Here is a 16,198-nt window from a genome sequence, read left to right on the forward strand (position 1 = left end):
AAATTTTCAGAGTGAGCGAGCTGTCAGGGTTCTGCCGCCCACTCAGTTGTTTCTGCGTGTGTTCAAAGAGATGGCGATAAAGAAAGAACAAAAGTATAATGTGTTTAAAGTTGTAAATAATATAAAACTGGGAAATTACACATTTATGTATCAAATATGATAATAATGAAAACAGCTATTCCTACATTGTGACCTTAAACATACAGGCAGTGTTTGTTTCTGCGTCTTATGACAGATTTTCTTCTTTCTTCTTTGTACATTGTTACCTTTAGGCTTGTTGCATACTGCAGTAGTTTGTCACATCTCTGCGTTGTTTGAGGTGAAGCAGGCACGCTATGAGGTGGAAGAGGCACAGACGGGCACATTAGCATTAGTCAGCCGGGGGGACCCGCCTCTGAGGCAAAAACAAGAGTCGCGTACATATTCATTTTTTGGCGTTGCATAATCACACTGCCGATCGTGAAACATCTTTTAACTCGCACTGGTTTGTGTGTGAGTGTGAGTGTGAAGGCAGTTTGAAATGCTGAGACTCACCTGTGTGTATGTAATTTCGAGTTTCTCCCTCAGAGAGCTCTCCCTCCATTCTCACTTGCTCTCTCCCTCCCTCTCGCTCTCTTTGTGTGGGATTATTATGCGTGTCGCTCTAGCCCCCTCATTGCCCTCAAAGAAAACTACACACAATTTTACCTCTTTCCAGCTCAGTGACTCTGCTTTAACTCACCTGTGGTTCCCCTTTAACCACTTTCCTCGTTGTTGCAGTGACACTCCCGAGCCCTGCCGGCTCTAAGCCCCATCTCACTCTCTACAGGGAACACACCACTATTACTACCTTTCCAGCTCTGTCTTATGTTATCTGTGAAACAGTCTTTACTGGTGTTATACACCACTACTTATGTGCTGATGTATACCCAGGCATTTCCTGTCTGCTCCTGCTAGTCTGTCATTTCACTAGTTCTTCTTGTGTTTTCTGCTTCTCCTTCTCCACCTTTTATCTCTCCTTCTTTGTGCTTCTTCTTTCTTCCCAGCAGACTTTCATCTCACTAAATCCTGTTAAAGTCAATGTGAAGAGCTACCTTCAGTTTCATGCCTGCTAGTTAAATCCTGCAGGTGCCCAGGCACTGTTTCTCATCCCTGTATGGAGATGTCTGTACCCGTGTCCAGTGTGCTCCACATGTATGCAGACAGAGAAAAGGGAAGAGGGCTCAGGTCAGAGAGAGAAATGTGTCATGAAAAGCCCATCATCCTTTCCTCACTGAAAAGAAGGAAAAGAGCTCTGTGTTACAGGGCTGTTTCCTAAGGGTGTTACAACACAGTTTGCAATGAAAACCACACAGCTCTTCCTGTCACTCTTAAGAAATGCAAATAGGTGCAGATAAATGCTTGTGTCGTGGCACAGCCACATCATACAGACGCACACACACGTAGTCCTCATGGGAGCCAAACAACTTTTAATCACAACAGTCACCTGCGATATTAGAGTCCCATGCTGCGTTATTTTAGTAGGAAAGAAATCACCTTTCCGCCTGGAGCCAAAGGCCTTTGGGAGATTCTGGTCCCCTGTGTTATAAACACAAGCAATGCGAGCTGGTGAGAAAAGGAGAGAAAGAAGAAAACAAGCTACCTCAGTAATGGGGTTCATTCCCAGTGTGCAGAGTATTACACAAGTACTAAATATGGGGCCAGACATAAAGGGACGCATGCTTAGTCCAGTCAACGCACTGGGGCAGCTATATTGAGGCCAAGCTGCAGGAAGAGTGAGCACTGCTCGAGACAGGCAGACAGTTTGTGCGCTCCGAGGGAGCTGTGGCTCTCTGTTTTCCAGTTACTGGTTGCGTAGGTCATTTGAGAAAGCCTCCATCTCATATTGTGTTTTCCTGCAGATTTGCTTATAGTGCATTTAAGTCCCGTTGTGATGGATATAGGGTTAGGTTCTGTGTGCGTCTTTGAGGACCTTTTCGTCTCCAGCTCATTTAAAATCAGTGCAGCAATGTAAGAAGCTTCTATTATAGGCTAACCTTAGAGTACACTGACCCTGGCGATAGTCTGTGAAATGTATTCACCTTTTCTTTGCTATTTGAACATATAGTTTTTGAATGCATGTGCGTATAAATTTCAGTGCTTTCCATTCTGCGCTCCCAAGATTGAGGGCAAAAGTTCAAAACCCCTTTGTGCAGCTTTAGAAAATACACATGTACAGGCTGAGGCAGCATGGGTAAACATACTTGATGAGACCTTACCTGTTAGGGAAAATATTCTAAAACACTTCTTCAGTAAAGACTCAGAGAAGAGAAACACACAGAACTTCTTGCTAGCAAGGGCAGCCTCCAGACTGAGACTCGCACTAAGAAACTGCCCCAATCTTTATTTATACTTCAGTAGGTGTGTGTGTGTGTGTGTGTGTGTGTGTGTGTGTGTGTGTGTGTGTGTGTGTGTGTGTGTGTGTGTGTGTGTGTGTGTGTGTGTCCTGCTGATCAAAGGGTCATGAGAGCACAAAAGGTACATCCTTGGTCAGGAAAGGGGGTAGTCTCCCCCACCCTAGATAACATGGTGAGGAAGTCCAGCAGTTCATCTATATGTAAAGAAGCACTTAAACTAAAACAGACATAGCTACGTTAATCCTGCCGTAAAACAATAAAACAAGGTATGAGCTCTCATGCTCCCAGACGTGGGGGTGCATTCCTGGGATGCACCCCAAGCCTGCAGCCTGTTAGAGATCACACACAATTAATTATATGCCTCTAAGTATACATGGTTGAATATTTCCTAATACAAATAACTACATGCAGTATTCTACCATATGCAAACTTATATCACTAAAAGATTATACTGACTACTAAATACAATTTTCCATTGACATTACCTCACGGCAGTATTTTAAGTTCAGCTTCCGAATTAACTTTTGGTGTTTCACAATTTTTAACATGACTTCTAACAAGAGAAGTCAGGAAGAAGCAGATGTTTGTTTTTTATCACATTTTTCCCCAATAGTTTTAATGAGTGCACCCATGAAACCAAGAGAATACATGTCACACACAGCAGCTGGTGTGTTGAAGTGTTGATTGGTAGAGACACGAGATGGCATATGGATTCATGCTTGTTTCGGTTTATAGAGATATATGCATTTTGTGTGTGTGTGTGTGTGTGAATCAATACCAATGTTGGCAGAGCTCTGTTTCTGTTTTCAGCTTGTGCATGTTTAGCTTTGGCTGTTAGCTTTACATTTGTAAACTGTGCTGCAGTTGTAACATGAGAGAATTGCAGATGGTGTCTTATACCTCTTTGCAGTGTGTTGGATGAAAGCAGTAGATTTATGCTTATAACCAGCCTAACTATATTTTCTTAATTTTCTCTATTTGGGTTTTGAAGCAGTTCAGGCTCGGAACAGATGAGGGATTTTGAGAGGCCAGTAAAGATCCCGTAACACTGAGATTAACAGTAAAATGTTAATACGCCCGGAAACACGTTAATATTAGCCATTTAACTATTATTACTAGCCATATTAGCCACATGCTAAGTTATTATTTAGGTAGCAGTTGTTGGCAGTGGCTAACTATTAAACTATAACATTAGTGAGGAAGCTAGGAAACAAACAGCATAAGTTCTGCCTGTCTTTAAGTCTAATAGAGGCAGTTAACAGGATAACGCAAGTATTTATGTGTATAAAGTTGAATGCTTTTCGTAAATTCCCAGAATGAAGTTGAGAAAAGTCTACTAGCAACTACAATATGTGCTTTACTTTTATATGTGTTGCATGAAAGAACAAGAGTATGATGATGAAATGCGAACTGCATCCAGAAACAGAAACTACTGCACAGCCAGCATGCTAACACAAAGCTAGCCAAAAACTCAGACTGACGTTAAAGGGCCCAGCAGCCTGACCCTGAATATCAACCCTAAATTTCCACCTGTACATGTTTCTACAGTAGGATCACTGTGCCTTTAAAGTTTCTCTCAGCTAGTTCTAATCTTTACTTGGTGTTTTTAGTTTTGCTTACTTACGTAAAAACTAAAAGAAAGCTCGTATGTGTGGCCTCATTGGGATTTATGTTGGTGTGTGGGACTGTAGCCAAAAATTTATGCTAACTTGTACTTTTTTATTACAGAGTGCGTCTCAGGTCATTTGTCAGAGTAACATGGAAACAATGTAACAAATTACTTTCTCTGGTGAGTAATTAAGTAATATCCTGTGTCACTTTTATGAAAGCTAATGAGTCAAGTGTGATACATTACTTTTTTGAGTAACCCGACACTCTTGATCAGTACAAAAAATATGGTGCCCAGTCACCAGAAGCATACAAAATTTTGGCTTTTGTCAGGGTTGTTTTTTTTTTTTTTTTTTTTTTTTTTTTTTTTTTTGCACAAATACTTCATATGTGGATATCTTAGAGTTCAGTTACTCTGTCACTGTCATTTACATTATTGTTTGTATTGTTCTAATCTTTATTTTTAAAAAGTGCCTTTTCCCTTTGCTTTTTTCACCTCATGGTATCAGAAAGAGTATCAACTATCAATAATTTTCTGGTCAGTATCAAGTTTAAAAATGTAGTATCATGACAACTCTGTACTAGTTTCTTATCTTAACCAGAATCACAGAAGTCTCAGAAAACGAGTATGTTGTAGTAGGTCGTATAAGCACACCATGCCAGAAGTACTTGACCTATTTGGACTTGAGCCTGAGTTACAAATGCATATCCTCTGTCGGCACGTTGATGCAGGTTAAACAAACACCGCGGGTCTGTCTGTGTGGTTTGACCCTCCTCTCCACCTGGGTTTGATGTGGGTCAAATGCTGCCCAGCTTTGGTCACTTTCTGTTGCTGTCTGAAGTGGAAAGAGTCTTAACTTTTAAGTGTCATTTACCAATTGGCTGAAGGAGGAGTGAGAGCACGGATGAGGGCAGAGAGAGAAAAAGCGATTAAAAAGCTGGAAAGAAAGAGAGAAATTTTGCACACCTTGGTGTTGAAGAGAGAGGGAGGGGTGAAACGAACTTTTTCCTGCATGTAATTCTGTGTCATTTTCAGCCTTAACTGTGAAATGTGAAGCACCTCGCTCCTAGCAAGGATAATTTAAAGGCTGCTCCGTGAGTGGCTTTAATGCAGATTGAACGAGAGTGAAATAGATCTGTGACACGCACAAGCGTGCTCTCTTGAAAGCAGTATTGCGTGGGTGAATGGTGAGACAGGTCAATGAGATGTGAACTGAGAATGAAAAAGTCAAATGTACAGGCATGATGAATAAGCACAAAAATATATGCTTTCCACCACAGAAAATGGATGTTTAAGCCGTAAGTGAAGAACAAACAGTACTTTTAGACTAACTATTGTATACTCTCTCTCTTATTTCTGTGCTTAATTTGAGGGCTCGAACTGTCCAGACATGTACAATGGAACTGATGAGTTGTCAGATTGATTTGCCCTTCAGGGAGCTGTCGTCTTCTCCACTTGATCTGGGTTGGAACAGCACAGCGTGCTTTTAAAGACTCATGTCATTTTCCACAGCACCATCAGCAGACAACACTATTAACCTAACCATCATGTATTCAAGAAGACCGTGGATCGCTAATGTATTCACCTCATCCCAGCACCTTGACTTGGCACCAATTTGTCCCCTATTGAGACACACACACTCGTGCACACATGCACACAGAGACGAAAAGACAAAGAGGGAGACGGGTCCCATGGGTATGTCTGATTGAGCTTTCTCCTGTCTGCCATTCCTCATCCGAGGGAAATCAATAGAGGATCTGGGATTGGAGCTTGAGCTAATTGAGCTCTGCTCTCTCTGTTCTCTTATTGCTGCCAGGAGCATTTTGTCATCACAGCACCTGGTTCACACCACGGGGCCAGGGGGAGCTAGTCAGCGATCAGATAGGGCCTTTGGATGCCACAGGGAGGTGAGCTGCATGTGATTGAGCAACCTTGTGAAGTCAAGCACTCAGAGGAAGGGCATACCAAAGACGCTCTTCATTTATTTTCATTTGCTTCTTTGAAAGCGGCTTTACGTCTGCTCCTTTTCACCTGATGATAAAGGAAGTGGAAATACATTTTTAGTTTTGTAAAGTTTAATCATTTCGACAGTGATTATCACGTTGGGCAGATCCTTGTTAGAACTCTGTATCGTATTGGTCATTGCATCTATCTGCATGTATTTTACATCTCACTATTGGCTACAAAAAACTCAGAGAATAATTAAAAGGCTTCAAACTTAAACCTGTTGTCGTGCCAGTTTAAACCCCGATGCTTTTTCGCCCTGAATATCACAGCGTGAATGCAGCAGTTTTGTTGTGTTTACACACCACACAGGGTTTCAACATAGTCACCCACGATAATGGCTCAAATTAAATGTGGCATGCTGTTGCTAGCCAGTGTTCTCCTCTTCTGAGTGTTGAGTAAATGAAGATTTCTTCCATCCAAACCATCTGCTGTCATCACTCCACCCTTTGCCTCCTCTTCCCATCCTTCCATCTGTCCATGTTCCAAGACTTGAGAGAGTATGACCATCACAGACTTTTCCCTGTGCAGCTCTGAGAGACATTGCTGCAGAAATGTGACTCCCTCATTTCATGCTCCTCTGGCGCGTATGTGTGCACACAGGCGCGGGAGGGGGTGGATTATATGTGGCCACTCGAACACTCAGTCGATGAGATCAATCGTGCTCGGTGAGCCATGTATTGACACCACAAACACTGTACCCTCTCCTGCTCTCATGCTATCAAGGTGGAGGTCGGTGGTGCGCAGGTTAATTTCAGTGAAAGCTGGCGAAAGTTTGACGAGCAAACATGGCAGCTAGCTAGCTCTTTTTGGCTAGAGGTGACCAAAGTGCACCTCATTAACTGCAGTATGAGTCACTGTAAGATGCATCACTCATCACTCAAGGAGATGCATGTACTTTAAAAAGGGCTAATATTTTAATAGCAGCATGTATTTGCTTGAACAAACTCTGAAATTTCATTCAGTTTACATTTTCCAGCTCCTGCAGGCTGCTGTGTTATAGGATTCTGCAGCTGAACACAATATTATCACACAATATTTTTGTTCAGTCGCATGAATGAGAGCTGAGATTCTGCACTTTAAGCATTTATTCATCATGAAATTGAAACTTGAATATGTTTTGGTACACTGCGAAAAATTGTGCCAGCTTCCAGAAATATGTGAACTTAACTGTCTTTTCTGGTCACGCTGCTTCTTTCTGTGCTGGATTTTCACTGCGGCTGGGGCTGAGGCAGCACCTCCATACACAGCAGACTAAAAATACTGAAACTGCATGAAATATCAACGCTTAGTTTAAGAATATGTTAGGTTATTTCTTTTGCTGTTGTGATATTTATCTGAACATATTTAATCTGCACCACTTTTTGTGTATGCATGTGGTGTGTTTGCCTGTAGATTTCATTCTTAGGGATTGCGTTTATTCTAACAAGGCCCTAGGCTCTGAATAACTCACATTAACCTTCTGATTTTAGTCAGACTTGGCTCTAAATACCTCCCCTCCCACTGCCCTCTCTGCTGTTGATGCCTCATGAGCTTTGACAGGGTCACAGGTTAAAACATCATCTCCTTTCCTCTAGCTCCTTTGTGCCATGCACCTCTATAATGTCCTCAGAATGAGCAACATTAAAGGACAACTGTTTTAGCTTCTTTGTCCACATTGTAAGTAAATAAAAGTAGGATTGTGCTAATGCTTGCAGTTTCAAAAAGAAAGCCACCCAAATTCTGAAAATCCCAAAGCATTTGCTCTTAAAATGCGGTGCCTTCCCACAGATGCTGTCGCTTCATAAACCGTTCCTGGATACACTATCTGTTTAGATGTCCTGTCTCTTGTCAGCGCCCCTGCTCGTCATGTTTCAGGTAGTTGCTGCTTTGTATGGCGAGACATGCCAGCAGCAGTACAGCGAGAGATTATTGTCACAGTAATTGGCTTTTCCAGGCCTGATTTGATACGAGCCTCTTGTCTGATCCACACACTTCTTTATTATCAAGCGTAATGGAAAGACGATGAGGCTCCCATAAAACGCTTGGCTCGTCATATCTCCAGAGAAATCGCCTCTCGCGTTTTGTCTCCATACTCCGGGTCAGGATAGATGGCCTTATATCTGTGTGAAGACTGAAAACCCATAGAGGCGCACACACTAGCATTAGGCGTACTGGATCTGCACACATGAGAAGAAAAATGGTCTTTTTCTATACTTCCTGTATTAATTTTAAGGTAAAGTTACATTAAAGGATATTGACATGGATAATAGTTTTTGATACCAATACCTAAACAGTTCTGCTATAGGTCTGATTCTTTATCACACATTTGCTGAGTTTGACTCAAATGGGACTTTAATGTCATTGTTTTGCTTTGTGCAGCTGTCAAATAACACAAAGTTTCTAGGAATATTATTTTAAAGGATAATTTAAACTGTGTTGTGGATTTCCATCCCTGTTTAGAAGTGCTGGTTGGTGCATAAGAGCGAGAGCATCAGGCCTAAACAAAAGCGCACATCACCCTCACCAATGAAATTAAACAAGTGCATGTGAATTAGATCAATAACTGGGTAACCACCAAATGATGATAATGATTGTCAGGCCAATACTGATGCTATTAGTATTTGCTCAGCAGGTGATGCTGTTTTTTTGTTTTGCTTTTGACTTTATTACTCCCTCTTCGATAACTAAAATACTTCATTATTATTGTTGTTGTTGTTGTTTAAAAACAGACTGGTACTCTGCTATCTGGATTTCACAGTGCTGTATGTGAAGTGACTCACAGTTTCATTTCGCTCCATTCTTGTGGCCGGCCCGCCTATCAAAACTCCGATCAGATAAACTCTGACAGATTTCATTTTCTTCAGAGGACAACATTACACTTCTACATGTTTACACAGCAAATTGTTGTGTGCGGTTTTATTAATGTTTAAAATCTCATATATTAAACCCTTAATCGCCATTTTGCTAGTACGCACTGCGGCACATTTCCCTTATCCAGATTTTATTGTCCCTGCGTTCCCCATAAGTGACAGCTGGTTGGAAGAATTTGCTATCAGATTGCATGATCCAGTTCAATTCCTGGTACTCTGTCCAAGCTGACATGACTGTCTGCTGCTGTGGCAGTCTGCCTTGTTCACCAAGCAGCAGAGGCAGTGTTGAACACGGCTCTCCTCCATTATTATCTCAGTCACTATCTGCTACTGCCAGAGGAAGATACAGATGGACAAGAGATTTTCGCAGGGAAAATGGAAAAGTACTGTGAAGGCACGGGAAAATTTTTTTTATTTCTTTGAGATTGTTTGAAATAAAAATAAATTATTTCAGTTTCATTTCTGTAGTTTGTGTTCGGGGCTCAACTTTACCATTACCACCTGGTGAAGTCTGCTGGCAGCTAGGGTTTCATTTCTTATACGATGTCACATTCACACATTTTTAAGTGCTGATTCTACATTTTTATAGAATTTCCTCCATGACTTTGCTGATTCACTCACTGGGTTTTAAAGTTCCTCAAGCTGAGCATGTTTGCCATTGCTGTCATAGTGGATGCAAGGAGCAAGGGTTGCAACGGACTGAGACCAAGGCCACTGCATGCTCATACAGCAGGGAGTAGGCCTGCACTCAGAGCTCACTTTGTAATTTAAATGTAGTGGCAGGAGTTTACAATATATCATGTATATTGTTTATATTGATATACCAGCATAGTTGGATGATGAATTTACAAAAAGAGTTTCTTTATTTACACATCCAAGATATTGATGAGGAGAACCAACTGCTTGCTTACTGCGTAATTCTGATCTAAAGCAATCAATCAATCAATCAATCAAGGCTTTATTCGCTACGTGCAGGTTGCCCTGCAGTTAAATAAGGACCCCCCCCCCCCCCTCCCCCGACCTTACACACACAACACAGACATCACATGGGGATACAGGTCGGAGATCGGTAGCGTTACAGAAAAAACACTGAGGACAGCATGAGAACGGGTAACAAAAAAACTACTCTGCACAAAAAAGCACATAAATGTCCACAGCACAACATTATGGAACACGTGACAAGCCACAGGGTCAAGTGGGGGGTGAGGAGTAATCCGAAGCAAACACAGCAGCCATCCTGCCCAGCGCTACCATTCCAGCGCGGGCTCAGTTCCCAGGAGGGAACAAGCATCGAAGGCGTTTGGAAAGGGAGGGGGGGATGAGTGTGTGCATATCAGTGTACATGTATATGTGTGCGTGTCCAGAGTTCAGCTGAGACGGTGTCCTTCATCCTGCTAGGCTAAGTAAACAGTCTTCCAGCCAACCCAGGTGGCCTCACATGGAATGGGAAGGAACAATCTAAACGCAGTCATTATCAGGGTGTTTTTGTTCGGCTCCAGCCTTGCGACCGCAGCTGGCGCCGAAAGGGTCTCCGCATGAAGTGATGGTGTTTTTTACTTTAGTGCGAACAGCTCATATGAATTTCAAAGCAGTTCTAACAGTCCAACACTGGTCTCTCAATCTCCCGTTGGAGAGCCGCGAGCTTCTCCGTGATGTTATCAAACTTGCGCTCTGTGATGTTATTCCGAGCGAACCCCTCCAAGATGTAATCCAGTCTGCACTCAGAGATCTTATTCTGAGTATTCACGGCAGCCGTAAGCTTCTCCAAGATCTTATCCGTGCTGCACTCAATGAGCCCGTTTTGAGAAACTCACGCCTCGTCCCATCGTTTCAATCCCAGCGGGCAGCCTTGTGGGGGTTTGAACAGCCAGTTCCGCTTTCTTAATTCTTCGATAAGTCAGGGCCAAGCCAGCTCCGATCAGCAAGAGCCCTGTTACCATGGTTCCGAATAGATAGTTAGATATCTTCATCACTCAGGCTCACCCGAGCTCAAACTTCTCGTTGAGAAAGGGGTGTCAATTGCATTTAGGGACCAGTTGATCAAATCCATAATTCCTCTTTTAGGTTTTAGAGAACAGACTGTGAGAGAGTGTTCCAGGGAAAAGTAATAAAAAACACGAGACTAGACAAGGACACAAGAGGCTAAGCAGGGAAGCTAAGGGAGAGGAGTCAAGAGCAAGAGCAAAAGCATACCACAAAAGCAATCAGCGAGCTGCTCAAGGCAACAAAAAAAGCGATGTTCTTCATGACAAAGTCAGTCACTTGATCTCAACCCAACAGATCAAATATTTCAGTTACTACAGAGGAAACTAAAGCCAGAGAGACCCACATATAAGCAGCACCTGAAAGTAGCTGCAGTAACAGACTGGAAGAGCATCTCAATGGAGTAAAAATGGCATTTGGCGATGTTCATGGGCTCTAGACTACAGGTGCTCATTAATAGAATAGAATAGAATAATCCTTTAATTGTCCCACAAGGGGAAAATTGGTTGTAACAGCAGCAAGAAAAACACATACACAAGCAAACAGGACACAGAACAGAAACATAGTTTTTTACATTTACATCATGAACAGTAGTTACCAAAAAAGAGTACTGTACAGTAATTAAAATAAAATGACTGCAAATGATTTGTTGTTACAAGCATACCTCATATTTAAAACGTTAGTCTGTCCAAATACTTTTGAGCCTCTGAAAATGGCACACTACACCACAGTGATTGTATTCATAAACTGTTAATGCACTGTGTTAGTTAAACCCCTTGAATCAGTCTATATTTCAGTCACATCTTGACTGTTTGAAATCCACTGTGCTGGTGTGCAGAGAGAAAACTACAAAAATTGCGTCATTGTCCAAATACTACTCATGGACCTTGCACTGTGTATTTTTGGTTAGCATTAAACGAGAGGGTACAAAGCACTAACATACCTGGTTTTAAATGAATTGAATCAAATGCCATTGAAAAATATAATTATCTGAATCCCAAAGGGATGCACTCGCTATTGATCCACTGATATTTTTTTTTCATTAGGCTTTTGTTGTGTGCTTGTTTCCTTACCTACAACAGATTGTCATTTCAACAGCCGTATGACACTCATTCTTTGTTTATTTGTTGTAGCAAGCATAGTGAGGAGTACTGGGAGAAAATGAGTAAAAGCGAGTCGGCGTGAAAAGAGCAACCAAATGGAAAGTGAGAAAGCGCAAAGGATGAGAAGAAAAGGAGGGAATGTGTATGTAGTGTGTAGAGGGTGGTAAAATGGGTGGAGGAGTGGGGCTGGGAGAGGAGTTCTAGCAGTGATTACATTGTCCATCAGGCCACAGGACGGCCTGCATCAGCCCGCAGGATTGATGTTTGACAGAATAATTAGAAAACTGTCGCAGCCTGTAATCACTGAAGCTCATCTTCCCGAAGAAGACTTCCATTCACTTTGTGCCACACATACACACACACATATATACAGACTAGTGGGAACCATCTGTGGTTGACTGGTATATGGGACAGTGGGTTGATAGAGTGGTAAGATGGGAGTGTTCCTGTTTATTCTTAAGAAAGTGAAAGACTTTATCTGCAGCAGTGGAGACAGGAGGCGAGCGTGGCGCCTCACTCACTGGTTGGCTGACGGCAGGAGTGGGGAATGCGCTGGTGATTTTAAAGGTGCCGCTGGTAGGATTTATGGCATGGCAAAAAATGAATTAAATGGAGTTTTATTACAGTGGGTGGCAGAATGAATGAGATGTGGGACCAAGAAAAAAAAACCTCACTTTGACTATTTCATTCATGGGTGGATGACTGGTTGTGTGAAGCGCTTTGGGGTCCTTAGGGACTAGTAAAGCGCTATACAAATACAGGCCATTTACCATTACTAGTGTGTTTGCTATAGGAGTGACTAGATCTGCAATGCTAGTCAAAGTGGACACAGTGTATTTGCAGTAGCCCATAGTGAATGGTAGGACATGAGTAACCCATCATTACTAAGCTGTGACACACCAGTGAACATGCTTAAGAGTAGTGGATGGTAACTAAAATCTAATCACACCTTAACTGTGTTTCCTTAAAGGTACAGGTTTGCTTTTGCCTCTGGCATTTGTTCATAACACCAACAATTAATCCTTACCAAGTATCATAAGCTATAATGAATAAGGCTTATATTTAAACAAACACACCAGTGTGAGATGGAGTAATTACAGTGAACTACACTGAGTCAGTGGAAAGTGTATTGAACAAAGCACTCTCATTACAAGAACAATTTAAGCAGGTGCTCTGGAACTTTCAGCCCTTGCATGTTTTTTTCATTTAAGCCTAAAAGATGCATAACAACAGATATTGTAATCTAGTTATTAGATTGTAATAGATTATCTTGAAAGTTTGATATTGCTATTCAAACTCCCAGTTTCAATGCCTGTTGATGGTTTATTTATCAGCAGTATAATATTAAGGCTTTCCTTGATTCAGCTACATGTTGAGTCTGTGACAGCCCTGTTTTGTGATTATTGCACATCAACTAGCATTAGCGCCTCCAGGTAAGAGGTCACAACATTAAACATGTCATTCTTACACAGCTTTTAAACAGGCTTGTGGAGTCTTTCCCAGCTTTGAGTGAGGGGACAGGATACACTCAGGATAAGTTGGCATATTAAAGTTAAGTTAAAACTAGTGCTGTCAATAGATTAAAAAAAATTAACTAACTAATCTCACAATTTTCTGTTATTAATTGCGATTAATCTCAATTACTTTATTAATAGCCTGGCTCCAATTACATTTTTTTATTCTTTATATTTTAAGTAATTATCGTTGTTCACCGAAGTCCAGTGGTCTCCGGTGAGAGCGACATTCCTTACTTGCACAAGCTTGCTGGACTGCTGAGCCCTCTGGTCCCCATACAAAGTGTGCAGTCTCGACACAATGGTTCCTCTCGAGGGCAGATTGTAACACTCATCTCCTGATGCAGCACGAATGACTTCTCTCAGTCCATCATCTTCTACTATGCTAACTGGTCGGCAGTTTTTAGCTATCCAAACAACCAAGGAATTGGTTACCTTTTCTCTCACATTTTTTGTTATTCGTCCACAAGCACCATACTCCTGAAGCGTAGACTGGCGAGGTCCCGTAGAGGTGGATTCAGTTGGGTGTTTTGCTCTCAGGTGATACGCCAGTGATGAACTGCTTCTGTGGTACTTGAATTCAGCGTTGCAAATTGTGCATCTTACTCTAGTTTTGTCCAACAAGCCATCAGGCAACTTCTTAAAGAGAAACTTTCCACCCAAAAGTCCGCCCTCGTCCATGCTTGCGTGTGTTAGCTAGTGTTAGCTAGATAGTAGCATGGTGTCACTTCTTCTTCTTCTTCTAATCATTTCTGTCAGGCCAAACGCCAGCATAGCACACTGTTGCCCCCTCCTCCAGAGGTGCTCATGAATTTAAAGGTCTTAGATTACAGGAAATTAATAAAAAAACAAAATCAGCGTTAAATTTTTTTAATGCATTAAACATTTCGCGTTGATCTTAACAATTAACGCGATAATTTTGACAGCACTAGTTAAAACACAACCAACCCCAATATCAAATAGTACAACAACCTCTGTTTCATTATTAGGCCAACACTGCAGGAGGAAAGACAGAATATCAGGTCAGCAAGATAGCCCAAAACATTCAAATGAAAGAACTAGATGTTGGTCTTGAAATGATAGACGAGCGGCACAGTTTCCATATTTAAACAGACAAGTTTATGTAGGATGAACTGGACAGAAGGATGAAAGCAAAGCAACCTACAAGTGGAGCACTTTGCAGAAAGAGTATTGAGATCAACTTTCAACTGTTTTTTTGTTTTGTCTTGTTTGTTTGTTTGCCACAAGTATAATTAATTATGAGATTTAAACCTTACAGAGATTTTCAGTAGATGCAGCCATGTCATTGATTTGAAAATTCTGCGTTTCCTCGTTCTTGACTTATTGCATTCACAAACTTGGGTGTCCACACCGCCCCGCTATATACCAAACTCAAAAGATTAAGAGGTGTTTTTCATAAAAAATTACAGCACACAAATAACAAAAATGGCAACACTATTTTTGATCTAATGAAGTGCCAAAAACAAACAATAAATAAATAAATAAATAAATGGATAACTGGTAGTGAGTCTTTTGTGTGCACACAGTCTGTGTCAACACACAGGGGAACACTGAGACTTCAGAACATTTTCACTGTGTTTGTCTCATTCAGCCACATATTTGTTTCAAATAACTTTCAGATTTTTCACATAAAAAGCAGCACAGATTTTGTCCCTCATCATTTCAGCTGCAAGCACTTTATAAGGTGAACATTGAAACTGAATAGAAATCAGACCTAGCTTCATTCTTCAGATCATTCTCCTTCTGCTGGTCTAACAGCACAGGTCACAGCTAGTCTTCTCCAGCATCATTGCTCTAGTTTAGTGTATCCCAGCCACTGTGCCATGGCACACAGGTGTGAGAAATGATCAGGTGTGCTGTGGAAGATTATCTGGTTCCACCTGATTAGTACTCTAAGCGATCGGGGCGAGTAACGGGCAGAACAATTGTATTCTCTTCCAGTAGAGGGCAGTACAACTACCTGCTCTAATAAGGCATTTAAACATACACAGGCATAACAATACTGCGTGTATAAATCTGAATATATAAAGTTGATGACTGTGAAAGTAAAATAGATCATTGTAATCAATTTCTTGTTTGCTCCCAAACCTGTAACACATTAGCTTGCACTTGAAGTTCAAAGGTCACATTATATGGCCTTCCTGTTATTCACAAGGCCCCCAGACAAGACTTTCATTGATCTGAAATCTACTCTGCATCTTCCTTCTCTCCCCAGGCTTTTATTGGTTTCTCTGATCCCTTTAATACCTGAGCAAACCATTAATGGCTAATTGATATGCTGCACCGTTCTCCTGAACTCCATCAAAGTATGCATGGCAAAATGTCAGCCATAAAGCCATTGGTTGCCCCCACCCCCTCCCCCCTCCCCTTCCTCTAAGACACACGAGAAATCCTTTGCATTTGCATATGTGAACAGGCCACATCTCTATTTGATGAGACTTCAGGACATGGGAATTTTTTATGTAAGAGCTCTCAGTGCAGGAGAATAAAAGGCATGAGCTGGGGTTGCTAACATGCCCAATCAGTGTGTGTATCTGTGTCTGGCTTCCTGTAAATTAAACCCTGATTGTGCCCATCTGTTTCGACCAGGTTTGGATGTTCCTGGCAATTTAGCACCCACTTTCCCAGACCTTGTTGCAGCCACAGGGGTTGGGAAGGAGAGAAAGCTGGAATAGAGAGCAAATTGGGTCTATTCTATCAATTTCTGAATTACTCATTTAGCTGGGGCTGAGTGCCG

The 16,198-nt window shown here is 41.6% G+C and overlaps 1 protein-coding gene across 1 annotated transcript in view; it reads left to right on the plus strand.

The window, feature by feature from the left end:
• suclg2 (succinate-CoA ligase GDP-forming subunit beta) overlaps positions 1-16,198 on the plus strand; it is a 116,193-nt gene that overhangs the window by 69,419 nt on the left and 30,576 nt on the right. The gene's annotated exons all lie outside the window — the stretch shown is intronic.

The sequence above is a fragment of the Rhamphochromis longiceps genome, linkage group LG5 (assembly GCF_057381845.1).
Source record: "Rhamphochromis longiceps isolate RC_006_pf linkage group LG5, R_longiceps_female_GT1.1, whole genome shotgun sequence".
NCBI classification, from domain to species: domain Eukaryota; kingdom Metazoa; phylum Chordata; class Actinopteri; order Cichliformes; family Cichlidae; genus Rhamphochromis; species Rhamphochromis longiceps.